We start from the raw sequence: 16,285 nt of genomic DNA, 5'->3' as shown, positions 1-16,285 counted from the left end.
TCATGGGAGAGTGTGCCAGCTGCTTTTGAGGAATATCTGCCACCAATTTCATCATAGCTGATGCTGATGAATTGAAAATACTGGCTAATAGAAACACAAGAGGAAATGAAGGGTTCTGCTTGCAAACCTTGTGAAGGGAGGCAAAGCGGATGGGGAAGAAGGTTGAAGGGATGTAGGCACTAAATCTTATTTATTTCTCTCTCTCTTTGACCTCTTAATTGCTTATGCCTGGTGACACAGATATAAGACTTTTGCAGTGATTCCCCCCACCTTCTCACTATAAATGGTACTGATCTCTTTTTGCCAAGTCTGGTTATCAATTCTTGATGCAGGTATTCCTCAATTTACAACTGTAATTCAGCCTGAAATTATGACAATTTGCCATGGCCAACTCACCATGGCCAATTTGTCACAGCCAACTCAATGTGGGACAACTCGCCATGACTAACTCATCACAGGACAACTCACTGCAGGACAAGAGTTACATTAATATCAAAGAAATGATGGAATAGAATCATTAAAAAAGGAGGGACAGGATGAAATGTGAATGGCAAAAATTAAAACAAATTTTTATTTATTTTAAATAAATAGAATTGTTAAATTGTCTCACAGCCCATGATGAGTTAGCCACGATGAGTTGCCTGTGGCAAGTTGTTCCATTCTGTGGAATTATAGTCATAACTTATGGAGGTGGTTAAGTGGTTAAGCATGTTAACATTCGACTGCTCCCAATTCCATAACTTTTCTTTCAGTGGTTGCTAAGTGAACATAGTGATTATTAAGTAAGTCTGTTTTCCCCAATGGACACTTTTTTTTAAAAGGGAAACTGGAAGTAAATATTAAAAACCAGAAAAATCCACCAAAAATTGCACAGAAATCTGCAATGTTTATATAGGTCAGTGATATGAAAATTTCTATCAGAGATATTGTGCACAAGAAATATGTACCAACCAACACACTGTACAAATGAAAGAAGGTTTTATTTGTTGTTTTGTGTTTATGTTTGTTCATGTTTGTTGTCAAAAAATAAAAAAAAACTTTTAACAAAAAGAAAGAAAGAAAATTTCTATCAGGCTTCTAGAAGTTGGTTGTGCTATATTGTATTTCAGTGAAACACCAGAATGTATCACGATTTGCTTCACTTGCATAGAAACACACATAAACACAGATATACACACAAGGCCTCTTCCAACACTACCAGTTGAAAGGGGCTTTTATGGTCAAGGAGAACCCAACTTTTATCCAATTGAAATATCAGCTCAATGATTTGTGAAGCCTTAATTTTTAAAGCTGTCTCTCCGTAGAAAAGCTAGATTTGAATAATTTAAGCAGTAGTTTGTCCTCTTTCCTGAAGTTTCATTTTGTCTCTGGGGAAAGCAGAAGAGTCCATGCTAGTAGGGCTGTCCAATACTTTGGATTCAGTTTCCAAAATAGCTTTGGCACTATGGAACTATGGCTAGAGCATTTTCTGCAGTGCCATAAAGAACCATGTCTTTTCCTGGGTTCACATGGCATTCGAGGATAATGGTCATAAGTTCCTAGGCTGTGACTGTGAACGAGTGTTTTAGTCACACTGATTAATTGCTGTCATTTTTAGAAAATGGTTCTCTCCTTGAGTACTTTCCATCCGTTGCTTCTTTTCCTGTCTTCATATGTTTTGGTGAATAGGTTGACCCTCTCTTCCAACTGCACAAATATTGGAACCCTGCTATCTTGTCACCCCCCTCCCTCAGCCCTTCTTTTTATTAAACTAGATATTTATTTTATTTATTTGTCAATAGTTTATAGGATAATAAGCATGAGTATAAATACATAAATTGGGTACAAATAATTGGGGACAATAGGACAGGGACGGTAAGCACAATTGTGCGCTTATGCATGCCCCTTGCAGACCTCTTAGGAAGGAGGTGAGGTCAATAGTGGTTAGTTTGAAGGAAAAGGAGTGTGGATTTGGGGATGTGACAACAGAGTCAGGTAGTGTGTTCCAGGCATTGACCTCTCTGTTGCTGAAGTCGTACTTTCTGCAATCAAGTTTGGAGAGGTGTATGTTAAGTTTATATCTTAAATATATAAATATTTCCTTTAAGAACTTTGATATCCCCTAATTCTGCTATCATCTCCTTCTTCATGGATGCTGTGATTTTGACTACATAACAGTTTGCATGTTGTTCTTCGGCATAAAGTGGACAAATATTAAACAGCTTTTAATCTGAAGATCTGAGAGGTACCAGTCAGCCTTTCAAAGTGTTTTTATAACATGAATACCCTCCTGAAGGATCGTTATGCCTTCTGCACTCTAAAACTGTTACCTTTCATCCCAGGACCAGCCCTCAGCATCAACAAAAACAAATAAGATGTTTAATGGTTTTGCTTCGGGTTACCGAGGACACTTGTCAGTCCGAGAAATGATATAACCCAGAACTGATGAAAGATATGGATTGCATCAGAGCTGAAGAGACGGATAAATGGGGATATAGCTTAGACTCTTGTTTGAATGAAGCTGCTTTCATAACAGTGTAAAATAAAATGATTGGGTGGAGTTAATCTCAGAGCTAGTTTATTTCCAATGCTTTACAGTGTATATATATTCGTGCAGAAAGAGAGAGAAAGACATGCACACATTATATATGTTTATGTTAAAACAATCTAGCTCTCAGATCTTAAGGGTTTGGGTGTGTATGTGTCAGCTTGCCGATAATGTGCAACTTCCTCCTGAGAATAGGTCACATGTCCAAATTTCATGCACCCCAAAGAATTAACCTGTTTTTTTTTTAAAAAAGACTTCATTTGAGCTTGATAGCAGCAGAATAAATAAACTCCCCCAAAGATTTCCAGAAATTCTGAACATATCATCTACATGCGTATCTGACTGCAGATGCTTTTCTGCACATGGAATTTTGTCCATCAAAGAGCCTCGGTGGCACAGTGGTTAAAGTGCAGAACTGCAGGCTACGTCTGCTGACTGCCAGCTGCCTGCAATTTGGCAGTTCAAATCCCACCAGGCTCAGGGTTGACTCAGCCTTCCATCCTTCCAAGGTGGGTAAAATGAGGACCCAGATTGTTGGGGGCAAGAGGCTGACTCTGTAAAACTGCTTAGAGAGGGCTGTACACTGTAAACAGGTATATAAGTCTAAGTGCTACTGCTATCAGTGCACATCGAAGTACATACAGGCAGTCCTCAACATACGACCACAATTTGGACCAGAATTTCCATTGCTAAGCAGGATGGTTGTTAAGTAAGTTGCAGCTGATTTTACAGTCTTTTTTTTTTCACAGCCATTTTTTTTCACAGCCACTGCAGTTGTTAAGCAATTCCAGCTTTTCCCATTAGCTTTGCTTGTCAGTAGCCAGCTGGGAAGGTCACAAATGGCTACCATACGACCATCATAAATATATCCTGGTTACTAAATGCCCACATTTTTATCACATGACGGTGGGGATGCTGCAATGGTCATAAGTGTGAGGAAAGGTCATAAGTCACTTCTTTTCATTGCCATTATAACTTCAAATGGCCACTAAACAAATGGTTGTAAGTCAAGGATTATCTGTATATGGTTTGCAAGAGAATATCTTGCCACTATCTTAAAACATTTGTCCCTTTTCTCCTTCCTGATTGTAATTTGGAAAGAGAACAAGTTATGCAAATTATTTCATTAATCTCTAGTTAGATGCAATGTATTCTAATGGATCTTTTAGCCAGGTTGAATAACCTACCAGTAGAATGACAAGAGATAAATCTTGAGCTTAAAATTTTTTTTTTTTAAAAAAAATATTTTCTAATGTGCTTCTGTGCAGACAAATTTCAGAACAAAGGGAAAAGTAATAATTGTCCTGGACAGATTTGATACAGATGAAATAATCTGGAATTCTGGAATAAATGTTGCAATTTGTTTGGATTGTTCACACAAGCTGATGATTTATAGGCATTGATGCATGCAACTTTTTCCTTTTTTGCCTCATATTAGCTGATGGATTTAACCCTGAACCCTTTAAAACACTGTCTTTTCACAGCTGCTAAGTATATCAATGATGATATGCATGCTGTCATGTTTACTGGGACCAGATAGGTTGAAAAACAGTAACAGCCCACCAGCCAGGCCAAGGCCACAAAATTAGGAGTTATAAATTGAGCCAGATGAGGGGTGGGATTATGAACTAAAACATAACTCAAGCCCAAAGAATAACTAAGGATTGAAAAAGAAACCATTGCTCAGGAAGGCCTTCTCATTCCAGCAAACTTCATTCAGTACAGGAAGTACATAACTCCCTGATGCTGAGTTCATATTTCTTGAGTTAGAAAATATCCTGGACAGCAGTGGTGAGATTCAATTTTTTTTACTACTGATTCTGTGGGCGTGGCTTGGTGGGTGTGGCAGGGGAAGGACACTGTAAAATCTCCAGTCAGAGACGGTATTTGCCGGTTCTCCAGAACTGGTCAGAACCTGTTGAATATAACCTCTGCTGGACAGGCAGAGTCCATGTGGAGTTTTGAGGCCACATCTCGAGAAACAGTCCTCTCAAACTCAATCAATCAGAATAGAGCTGGAAAGGACCTTGGAGGTCTTCTAGTCCAACCCCCGTCTCAAGCAGGAGACCCTATACCATTTCAGACAAGTGACTATCCAGTTTCTTCTTAAAAGCCTCCATTGTTGGAGCACCCACAATTTCTGGTGGCAAGCTGTTCCACTGGTTAATTGTCCTCACTGTTAGGAAGTTTCTCCTTAATTCCAGTTTGCTTTTCTCCTTGATTAGTTTCCATCCGTTATTTCTTGTCCTGCCTCAGTGGCCCACCATATCAGACAGCTGTTCATAAATCCCATCACATTCTCATACCGCATGTGGGATATGCCTTTAAATATTGTAAGACCAAGGGCTCCATCATTCTTCTCTGTCAGCTATACTGTCTAAGGATGCTGGGATAGTCCTTCATTTATGACTCTAGTTAGGATCAGAATTCCAATCACTCTCATTATTAAGCAAATCATCATATGAGCAGACCCAATTTTACAACCATTTTTATCAGTCGGTTAAGCAAATCACATGGTTGTTAAGTGAATCTGGCTTCCTCAGTTGAGTTTATATGTTGGAAGCTGGTTGGAAAGGTCACAAATCACGATCACTGACAGCAAGATGCTACAATGGTCACAAATGCGAGCCAGTTGCCAAATACCTGATTATGTGACCATTGGGGTAGTGCAATGGTTGTAACTTCAAGGGCATTGTACCATTGTACCTTTGTACAATGTACCTTGTTAAATGAATGGTCAAAAGTCAAGAACTACTTGTGTTCAACAATATCTGAAGAGTCCCAAAGTTGCTTTTTTCAAGAGGCAACTGGACTTTCTGGTTTTTCCTTGAAGGCGTTTTGCTTCTCATCCAAGAAGCTTCTTCAGCTCTGCTCTTCTTCAGCTCTGCTCTGCTGAAGAAGCTTCTTGGATGAGAAGCGAAACATCTTCAAAGAAAAAAACAGAAAGTCCAGTTGCCTCTTGAAAAAAGCACCTTTGGGATAACCCTGGATGACTGAGAATCTCCATAGACAATATCTGAAGAGTTTCACGTTTCACACTTCCTTAGTAGAGACTATTTCAAAGATGTTCCTAACTCATTGGGCTATTCAAATTGGTTTCTTAGTAAGTTTCCCCCCAATATACTTACTCCATCCCCAACTGCTTTGCTTTGGCCAAGGGTCTACATCCTCTCCTTTCAGTCCTTGAGACCATCTGCTTTGCATACATCTCAGCAGTCAGATAGGAAATTGCTGAAACTGAAATCAATTTGTAAACAAATTTTAGAAAAGTCAAAAATGTTCAGCCTTTGACCCAGAACTTAATAGGAGCCAGAACATGGAATAGCCTTTATTGCTAAATGAAGTAAAAGAAGAAAAACTCTTTTTAGCAAATTTTAAATATTTATATTGGGATGAGCAAACCACAGCCTATGAGCAGTATATAATTTCCAGCATCTCAAGTTTACCCAAATTTGTGACAAAATGATTGCATTTCTTGGGCATGAGTCCCACATATTTTTCAGAGATTTTGGTTTTTAAGAATAGAAATGAGAAAAAAAAAATCATCTGGCGGTCTTTTACTTTCCAGATATTTCCTTGTCTCTTCTAAGAACATTACTCATCACTCATGACATTCTTCAAGAGGTCAAGAGGCTATGTTATACTCCTAACCTCTTAAACATGGTCTATCTTTTCCCAAAAAAAAACTTCAATATAATGAATATTATACTTTCACCATGCCATTACATTCCCCAGGCCCCAGACCATAATTTAGTTGGATCTGGACCAAATGAATTTTTGACAAAGCTGAGTTAGATCCAAGTCCTAGTACAACATTCCAAGTGCTATATTGTTTTAGATCAGAGTTTTTGCCATGCCTCTTTATAGCATCCTCTGAAAGGGCAATTTGTGTGCATTAAAAAAAAGGTTGACATATATGAAGAAGAAGCACAGCTTTCCACCTTTCACACCACATATCATGACTGTGAATAAAGCTTATAATCCAGGAAGTTTCATAGATTCTGGAGAAAGAATCCCACAATGTATTCCCAGGTATCATAAATATGTAAATCTTAACAGGGTTGGAGAGATGAGAAGACCTAGATGAGACAAGTGTGTCATCTAACTTGGGGACAGATCCAGTATATTTCTTGCTGTCCTGGCACTTAAAAATTCATATAAACTTTATAGTACTAGGATCTCATCTTGGAAGGAAGAAGGTTGAGAGGGGATTGTAGCACATAGAAGACAAAGGGGAACTCCCAACTCTGAAAAAGTTTGATATCCCTGCTTTAATTGCCTACTCAATATAGAATAAAAAATATTTGAGTGAAAGGAGCCAGTATTTACGAGAATGCTGAGAACTGCAACAGTAAATGATGGATTGAACTGTGTCCCTAGTTTTAGCTATTATACACTGGGAAGAATCCATAACACTGGCATTAGTTCATAATTTAGAATCTAGTACAAAGACAGATACTTTATATACATGTCTTCCAGGATGTGCAAATTTGATTCAACAAGGGCTAAAATACTAATTTCTCTGCACTTGAAAAAAATGAAAAGGAAAACTCTCATATTAAAAAATATTTTTAAGGGTAGTTGGATTCCGTGATATGGGATGAAGTAAAAGTGCCATCAGAATTTGAAAAGAACCTATTGTCCATCAGGTTCTACCAAAGACCATCATGATCATGGGCTTTCCAAAATCTAACAGCACCTCATTTTTTTTTACATGAGCCAATAATTTCCTTTTATCATAATTGTTACTGAATGTTGTCCACAATTAATAAATTACTACTTTCAGATTTGGGAGGAACTGGAATTACATCTAGTCAGGCCTTTGAATTCCATTCTCTTTTGACCATGATTTAACCTCACCCATTGTATATCCTCCAAATGAATAGTGTTAAAGATGAGCTAATCCTTATTAACTAATCTGTGCACACTCATAAAGGCAATTTATCCTTTATTTTATCTCTTCCACCTAACAGCAGAATCCTTACTAATATCTCTGGGAAATTTGCCGGAAAAAAAGGGAGAGAGGGAGCAGAAAGGAACTGCTCTGGGTCGTTTTTCTCCTACTTACATTGAATATATATCACTTTAGCTCAAGTAGAAAATCACATTAGTGTAACTGTACAGCTATAAAGAAGAATGTACATTGGGCATTTTATATTGCTTCCAGATGTTGGATGACATTACCCCCACCTTTGGAAGTAGAGTTGTATGCAAAGTTTCTCATTCAGAATGAGGAGAATAAGTTGACCATTTTTTTCCAGATGAAAGAGGAATTGTCTTTCTCTCTTCTGGTGTTCACTACAGTGCAATGATTTCAGCTCAAGTCCTTGCAAATGGCAATGACAGCAACTGCTTTAGCAACATGGTTTCCCCCCCTCTTTATCTAAAATCCCCTGATTTGGTATTATTCCAAAGTAGATAAAAATAACCATCTCCCACAGTAAAGTTGGGAAATATCAAGGCAATTCCAGAAAAGTGGACTGTTTTTGCTCCCCAGAAATAGCAAATGAAGAAAAACCTCAGAAATTTGCTGAAAGTGGTGAAATTTTAAAAGGACTTTTCTTTGAGTTATGGCAGTGAGCAAATCTATTGCATCAAATTTGATGCACTTAACACAAGCAATAAGGTATCTTCTCTTAGGATATGTACATTTATCAAGGAAATAGTTTTATAATACACTTACTGTCAATAACTGCTGGGGCGATTGCTTATCCATCCATCCATCCATCCATCCATCCATCCATCCATCCATCCATCCATCCATCCGAAAATTCAGCTAGTTGGGTTCAAATTAAATTAGTGAATGTCTGCACCAACTAAAAATACAAGAGAATGATTTCTGCATCTGAGAAGCTCTCTAGATCTGGCAGAGAATTTTCAGTCTGAAAATTAAAAGAAAGAGAAGGAAGTCTTTTGTTAGTTAAGACTATATTTGAGAAAAGTTATAATATGGAACACTATTGCAATATGGCATTATTGAAATAAAATAAAATAATATGTTCTTTTCCAAGTGCCTTAGTGAGATTATTAGGAATGCAGGCAGGGATATGGTGACCTTCATATTATTCCATTCCATCAAATGTGTTTCTTTAAAGAAAATCTGCCTGTATTCTCATAAGCAATTTGCTTAATATATGAATTTTTGTGCACTGTTTCCAATATTATATATAAAATAAAGACTCCCTTGAGTGGATGATGATTCTTGCTGATGTTCCCTGTTATAAATCAGAAAGTTTATTCTTTTTAAAAGATAACCTCCAATGTTCATTACTAAGTTCAAAAACAAAACCAGGAGAAATTTGAAAGAAACATTTCAGCAACATGAGGATAAAAAGAAAAAGACTGGCTTCTTTTACACAAGAAGACTTGAGAAATTGAGGGATGTCAGGGGAAAGTTGGATGGGGTTTGGAACTCTAGAATTTAAAATGAAACCCTGGTTACTTTAATCTAAGGAGGAGATATAACTTGGTCTAGTTATGGCACATGCAGAATCTCCCCTTGGTCAATAATAAGATTATCCAGTTAAGAGGACCAGGAAGCTGCCTCCAGGCAAAATTTAGACATTGGTGAGTGAAATGGACCAACGGTCTGATTTGATACAAGACATCTGTTCTGAAGGTATAAATATGCACACTTCCATAGACGGGGCCTTTGGGCATGTGCTGGACATGAGTTGGCAGCTTTCTCAGGCCTCAAGCAGTATCACACAATTTTGGCCAATGACCCAGGCATCTTAAATATTATATAGGCTGCTGGAGTCTTGTGAAATTGCTCAAACTAGATTACCCTAGAATTCGGTGAGCTCAAATTGCTGCAGCAACTCACACGAGGATGCCACCAGCTCATGTGAGGATGTCAATATCTTCAAAGATGAAGTGTTCTGTTGGGATTTCTATATTTTAAAATCCTTTTTTAAAATTAATTCATTTTATTTAAAGTGGATATGGGGGGAGGGCTGAAGAGATTATTTTAGGCTGCAATGGATACCCTGATGTTTTCATCCACAATAAGGCTAAGCTCTGCTGGAAGAGATGCAGTCATTGAAAAGACATACCGATGATGGAGAAGTGGAAGTGCTCCATTTCCTAGGGTCATGATGAAACATAAGAGATAAATCCCCTTTTTGAAGAGGCAACTGGACTTTCATTGTTTTTCTTTCAAGACATTTTGCTTCTCATCCAAGAAGCTTCTTCAGAAGTGAAGAAACTTCGTGGATAAGGAGCAAAATATTTTGTTAGGAAAAACAAAGTTCAGTTGCCTCTTGAAAAAGCACATTTGGGACAACCATGACCTGAATGATTGAGAATCTTTATAGATATAAGAGAGAAGTTTGGAAAAGTTGAAAATGCCAAGAAAATAATGCATGTGAATGCATGGGTATAATATGTTTTCAGTGACCTATTCTTCACTGATGGAAGATACTACATTTACCAGAACCAATATCTAGGAAGCTACAGAGAATATTGTAGTCAAGAAGCCCTCATCATGGCAATGTTTGTTATCAGTAAGCATCTTCTCTGCTAGTTTAAGTAACTAAGGTAACAAAATTATCCAAAGAGATCCCCATCTTTGGGGTTTTCAAGCCAGCCTCAAAGGCCTTTAAAGGAAACAAAGACATGTCATGCTTTATGATCCTGGATGGACCAGTGGTCATGATGGATAAGCCATTCAAAGAGTCAAATTTAAAAAAAAAAGTGAAGGAGAAAGTATCTAAATGGTTAACAAGGTAATGGTAAGAAATATTGACCTTGATTTGTTTAGCTAAGATGTAAAGATTTCTGAAGGTCAAAGGTTTTCTTGTGTAGTGTTTTGGAGTCTAACTGTGGCTGACCCTCTAACATTAAGCTGCTGTGGCCTATAGTTTTGAAGAGTGGAGCTAACTTGGGGGGGTGATGAGAAGGGGGGAGAGAACAGGAAATGGAATGAGGTGTTTCAGGAAGTTGTCAGGAGTTGACTGATTGATTCCAGATGGAAAGGGTCACCCTCCGTGACCCAGGAAATACTCACTGGGGGAAAGCTGTTGGCTGGTGGAAGGGGAGGTCTTGGGAGTTGGAGACTATGGAAGAATGTCTGCTTCCTTTAAACACACACACACAGAGAGACACACACACACACAACTATAATATCTGTTTTAGCAATGCTTTCTATTCAGCAAATGATTCAGTGAGAATGTGCATGGATTAAATAACCATTGCAATCCTCAGTGTTAAGGCACCTCTAATTATAGTGACAATGCATCATAGTGAAAGGAAATCAAAAGCCAAGTCCTTTGCAAATGGAGCTGCCTTGCTAGATCAAGTCTAAGATTCTTCTGCCATCCCATTTCCAAAATTTCCCAGCCAAAGGTATCTGGAGTTCAGAAATAAAATAAGTTGTAGCCATAATTAGTGGCAAATTTCTTAACATCCAACACTCAGGGATCTATGGCCCTAATCCAGAAGTGAGCAATTTGTGACTCTTGGCCTAATATCAAAAGCATAGTTCAGGAACATTGTTCATTACTAGGAGTTGTCTTCTTTTGGCCAAAAACTTTGAAACATTTTGCACAACACTAATCTCTACACTGGCAAAAAGCCAGTGATAGATGATGGCAAAGAGCCATCCTAGATAATCCATCAAGGAATGGATTATCACCATGCAGACCTCAAGAAGGTTTTTCCTCCACCACTCTTGAGACATGGAGTAGGGAATGCTCATCAGATCTTAAAAGAATGAGCAGCCTGTCTTAGAAGGCCATTGCCAAGGTATCTGGAGATTACATTCTTCAGGATTTAAACATTATCAAAATTTTGAACTGTGTGCATCAGCAGACTAATAACCAGAGCAGCCCTTGAACAACTGAGTAGCTGTAATGGAGTATGTACCTAAAGCAGCAGATGACCAGGCTGAGCCTGAGGACAGGGTCAAACGCACCATCAATCTGAAGCTCATACACCACCAAAAGAGATCTAACTCCAGCACTCCTTAAAGTCTGTTGACTCTGATCTGTCACCCATTTGCTTTTACCATTCATAGATCAGATTCTTGAGTATAGGTTGCATGGAGTACACTCCCGTGCTTTTGAACTTTATCCTGACTTCTGATTTCCTGCAGGAGTGGGAGTATTTTGCTGGACCTTCAAAAAGAGGTCCAGAGCCTTTAGAATAGAATAGAATACTTTATTGGCCATGTGTGATTGGACACACAAGGAATTTGTCTTGGTGTAAATACTCTCAGCATACATAAAGAAAAGGTACATTTGTTAAGAATCAAGAATCATAACGTACAACACTTAATGATAGTCATAGGGTACAATCAACAATCAAATCTTACTAGGAAACAGTCAAGTGGGAGGGAATGAGTGATAATGAGTGGTAAGAAGATTAACAGTAATAGTAGTGTACACTTTGTAAATAGTTGAACAGTGTTGAGGGAATTATTTGTTTGGCACAGTGATGGCATTCGGGAAAAAACTGTTCTTGTGTCTAGTTGTTCTGGTGTGCAGTGCTCTATAGCGTCATTTTGAGGGTAGGAGATGAAACAATTTATGTCCGGGATGTGAGGGGTCTGTAAATATTTTCACAGCCCTCTTTTTGACTCGTGCAGTATACAGGTTCTCAATTGAAGGCAGGTGGGTAGTAATTGTTTTTTCTGCAGTCCTAATTACTCTCTGAAGTCTGTATCTGTCTTGTTGGGTTGCAGAACCAAACCAGACAGTTATAGAGGTGCAGATGATAGACTCAATAATTCCTCTGTAGAACTGGATCAGCAGCTCCTTGGGCACTTTGAGCTTTCTGAGTTGGCGCAGAAAGAACGTTCTTCGTTGTGCTTTTTTGATGATGTTTTTGATGTTAGGTGTCCATTTTAGGTCATGTGATATAGTAGAACCTAGAAATTTGAAGGTCTCTACTGTTGATACTGTGTTGGCTAGTATTGTAAGAGGTAGTAGTATAGGAGAGTTTATTCTAAAGTCTACCACCATTTCTACGGTTTTGAGTGTGTTCAGTTCCAGATTGTTCTGGTTACACCACAAGGCAAGTTGTATAACCTCCTGTCTGCATGCAGATTCATCGTTGTCTCGAATGAGACCAATCACTGTTGTGTCATCAGCAAACTTCAGTATTTTAACAGATGGATCATTTGAGATGCAGTCATTAGTACATAAGGAAAGGAGAAGTGGAGATAGCACACAGCCTTGGGGGTCCCCTGTGCTGATTGTACAGGTATCGGATGTGATTCTGCCTAGCTTCACCTGCTGCTTCCTGTCTGTTAGGAAGCTTATGATCCAATTACAAGTGTGTTGGATTAATTTACTTAGAAGAGTGTCTGGAATGATGGTATTGAATGCTGAACTGAAGTCTACAAAGAGGACCCTTGCGTAGGTATTTGGAGATTCAAGATGTTGTAAGATGTAATGCAGAGCCATGTTAACAGCATAATCTGTTGATCTATTTGCTCGGTATGCAAACTGCATGGGATCTAACAGTGGATCCGTAATGGTTTTTAGGTGGGACAGCACAAGCCTTTCAAAGATTTTCATAACTACAGATGTTAGAGCAACTGGTCTGTCGTCATTCAGTTCCTTGATGGAGGGCTTCTTTGGCACTGGGATGATGGTAGAATGTTTGAAGCAGGAAGGAACATAGCACATCTCTAGTGATCTATTGAAGATTCGGGTGAAGATGGAGGCCAATTGGTCAGCACAGACTTTTAAGCAAGAAGGAGTTATCTTGTCAGGCCTTGGTACTTTTCCTGGCTTCTGTCTGTGTAATAGATCTTGTACTTCTTTTTCTGTGATCACCAGAGGTTGTGAGCCCAATGGATTCAGGCCAGTTGTAGGAGGCTTGGCTGTTGTTGGTGTGTTTGAGATGTGGGTTGTGGAGATAGGTGGCTGTAGTTTCTTTTCAAACCTGCAGTAAAACACATTCAAGTCATCTGCTAGTTGTTGATTTCGTTCTGCCTGGGAAGGAGGTTTGCTGAAGACAGTGATGTTTTTAAGAATTTTCCACATGTTTGCTGGTTCATTTGTTGAGAATTGCTTCTTTAACTTTTCAGAGGAGCTTCTTTTTGCTGCTCTGATCTCTCTTGTTAATTTGTTTCTGGCTTGGTTGTATAGCATTCTGTCACCTTTTCTTTTCTTTTTTTTAATTTAAGTTTTTATTGGTTTTTAAAAACAAACATAAACAAACAAAACATAAAAACATCAAGCCATCTTCCATATGTATACATACAGTGTGCCGGTTGGTTTACAAATTGTTTTGTGCTTCCATTTCGTAGTCTTCAATTACAATTAAATTGCATATAATCTCATATTTTCAATCAAAAATTAAATACCTTAGTATCATTATTAATCAATCATTTGATTATACTTTTATTCATTCATGGTTTACAAGATAATCATAATTTACTTAGTTTGTTTTATAACAGTTCATATTATCATCCCAAATCTATCCTAAAATCATTTTGTAGATATAATAAGAAAGAAGTACATCTTTATATATTTATTATTTTCTAAAAGTCTACATATTTCATTACTGTATTTTATTGTCTAACCATTGATAGAATAGATCCCAAATTTTATAAAATTGTTTATCCTCTTGTTCTCTAATTTCAAATGTCAATCCACTCATTTCAGCACATTCCAATATTTTCTTAATGATTTCCTCCTGTGATGGTGTTTTCTCATTTTTCCAGTTTTTGGCAAATACAATCCTAGCCGCTGTTAATACATTTACAATCAGATATTTCAAGTCTTTACTATATATTTCAGGTAAAATTCCCAATAAAAATATCTCTGGTTTCAAGTCTATATGGTTTTTTGTCATTTTTTCCAACCACGTGTGGATTTTAGTCCAGTATTTTTTAGCGTCCGCACAAGTCCACCACATATGGTAATATGAGCCAGGTGTCTGATGACATTTCCAACATTTTTCGGATTTATTCTTGAACATTCTTGCTATTCTTGTCGGGGGGAAATGCCACCTGTAAAACATCTTATACAAATTTTCATTATATGCTGTTGACATTGTCATTTTATCATTTTGAGACCACAATTTTTGCCATTTCTCTAAATCAATCCCATATCCAAAATTCTTCCCCCAAGCAATCATAGTTTCTTTAACTTGTTCTTCTTCTAGTTTAATTTCTAATAAATATCCATACAATTTTTTAATCACCTTTTCATCAGTACCTGTCAAAATCTTATCTAAATCAGTCAATTTATCATAGAAACCTTCCATTTTAGAATCTTTATCATACCTTGAATGTATTTGCGCATATGAAAACCAATTCATCTTTATACCTTGTTCCTCTAGTTTTTGTATAGATTTGCGTTCACCCATTTCATTCAATATTTCACCATATCTAACTGTTTGTTCCTTTTTGTATATTATAGGATAAGAAAATGCTTCAATAGTCGATAGCCAGACTGGAATTTTCAAATAACATTGTCTTTTAATCTTCTCCCAGTTTAACCACAGAGACTCCCATATATAATGTCTTCTAAAATACCCCTGTGTTTTAGTTCCTTTATACCATAAAAAAGCATGCCACCCCAACAACAGATCATGTCCTTCTAATGTCAACAATCTAGTATTTCTTAATGTTATCCATTCCTTAACCCACATCAGATTTGTAGCTTGATAATACAACTCCCAATTAGGCAAACCAAATCCTCCTCTAATTCTAGCATCTTACAAAAGTTTTAACTTTATTCTTCCTTTCTTACCTTGCCATATATATTTCAACACAATTTTATTTAAATCTTCAGAGTAATCTTTTCCAAGCCTAACTGGAATTGTTTGAAACAAATATAAAATTCTGGGTAATATATTCATCTTGATTGTTGAAATTCTCCCTATTAGTGACAGTTGTAAATTTTCCCATTTTGCCAGATCTAGCGCTATCTGCTGTTTAAGTTTGATATAATTATTCTTTTTTTAGTGTACTACATCTTGCTGTCAAATATATCCCCAAGTACTTGATCTTATTCGTGACCTGAATTTTCAATAGGTCTGCCAGTTCTTCCTTTTGTCTTAATAGCATATTCTTTGTCAAGATCTTTGTCTTATCTTTATTTATTTTCAAATCAGCCACCTTTCCATATGTCCCTATCTTTTCTATCAATTTTGGTGCTGTTTCTAAAGGGTCTTCTAAGATGAAAACCAGATCATCTGCAAATGCTTGCAGCTTAAATTCTTCCTTTTTGATTTTCATTCCTTTTATATTCTTTTCATCTCTAATATTTCTGTTTAGCACTTCCAAAGTTAACACAAACAACAAAGGTGATAGTGGGCACCCTTGTCTTGTTCCTTTTGTTATATTGAGTCTCTCAATTCTCCCTCTATCATTACCTTTGGCGTTTGCTTATAGTATATAGCTTCTATTGCTTGAATAAATTTTTTAGCAAAGCCCATCTGTTCCAGCAGTAATAACATGAATCACCAATTCACATTATCAAATGCCTTCTGTGCATCTAGAAAAATCAGAGCCATTTGTTTTTCAGGATGTGCCTCGTAGTATTCCAAGGTGTCCAAGATTATTCTCATATTATCTTTAATTTGTCTCTTTGGCAGAAATCCATTTTGATCAGGATGAATAAAATTATTTAGATATTTTTTAAGTCTTTCTGCCAATATTGAAGCAAAGATTTTATAATGTGCATTTAGTAGAGAAATAGGTCTATAGTTCTTAATTTGTAATGGATCGGCCTCCTCTTTTGGAATAAGTGTAATATAGGCTTCTGACCATGATTTAGGTATTTTCTTCTTTAACATAAC

General features: G+C 37.2%; 1 protein-coding gene across 4 annotated transcripts in view; it reads left to right on the top strand.

The window, feature by feature from the left end:
* Nucleotides 1–16,285, top strand: part of EBF2 (EBF transcription factor 2) — a 250,146-nt gene that overhangs the window by 171,520 nt on the left and 62,341 nt on the right. The gene's annotated exons all lie outside the window — the stretch shown is intronic.

This window comes from Notechis scutatus, chromosome 7 (assembly GCF_049901735.1).
Source record: "Notechis scutatus isolate UNSWTSFEM ecotype Mainland chromosome 7, rNotScu1.2, whole genome shotgun sequence".
NCBI lineage: Eukaryota > Metazoa > Chordata > Lepidosauria > Squamata > Elapidae > Notechis > Notechis scutatus.
Note: the sequence above shows the minus strand (reverse complement) of the source record. Positions and strands in the feature narration are given on the sequence as shown.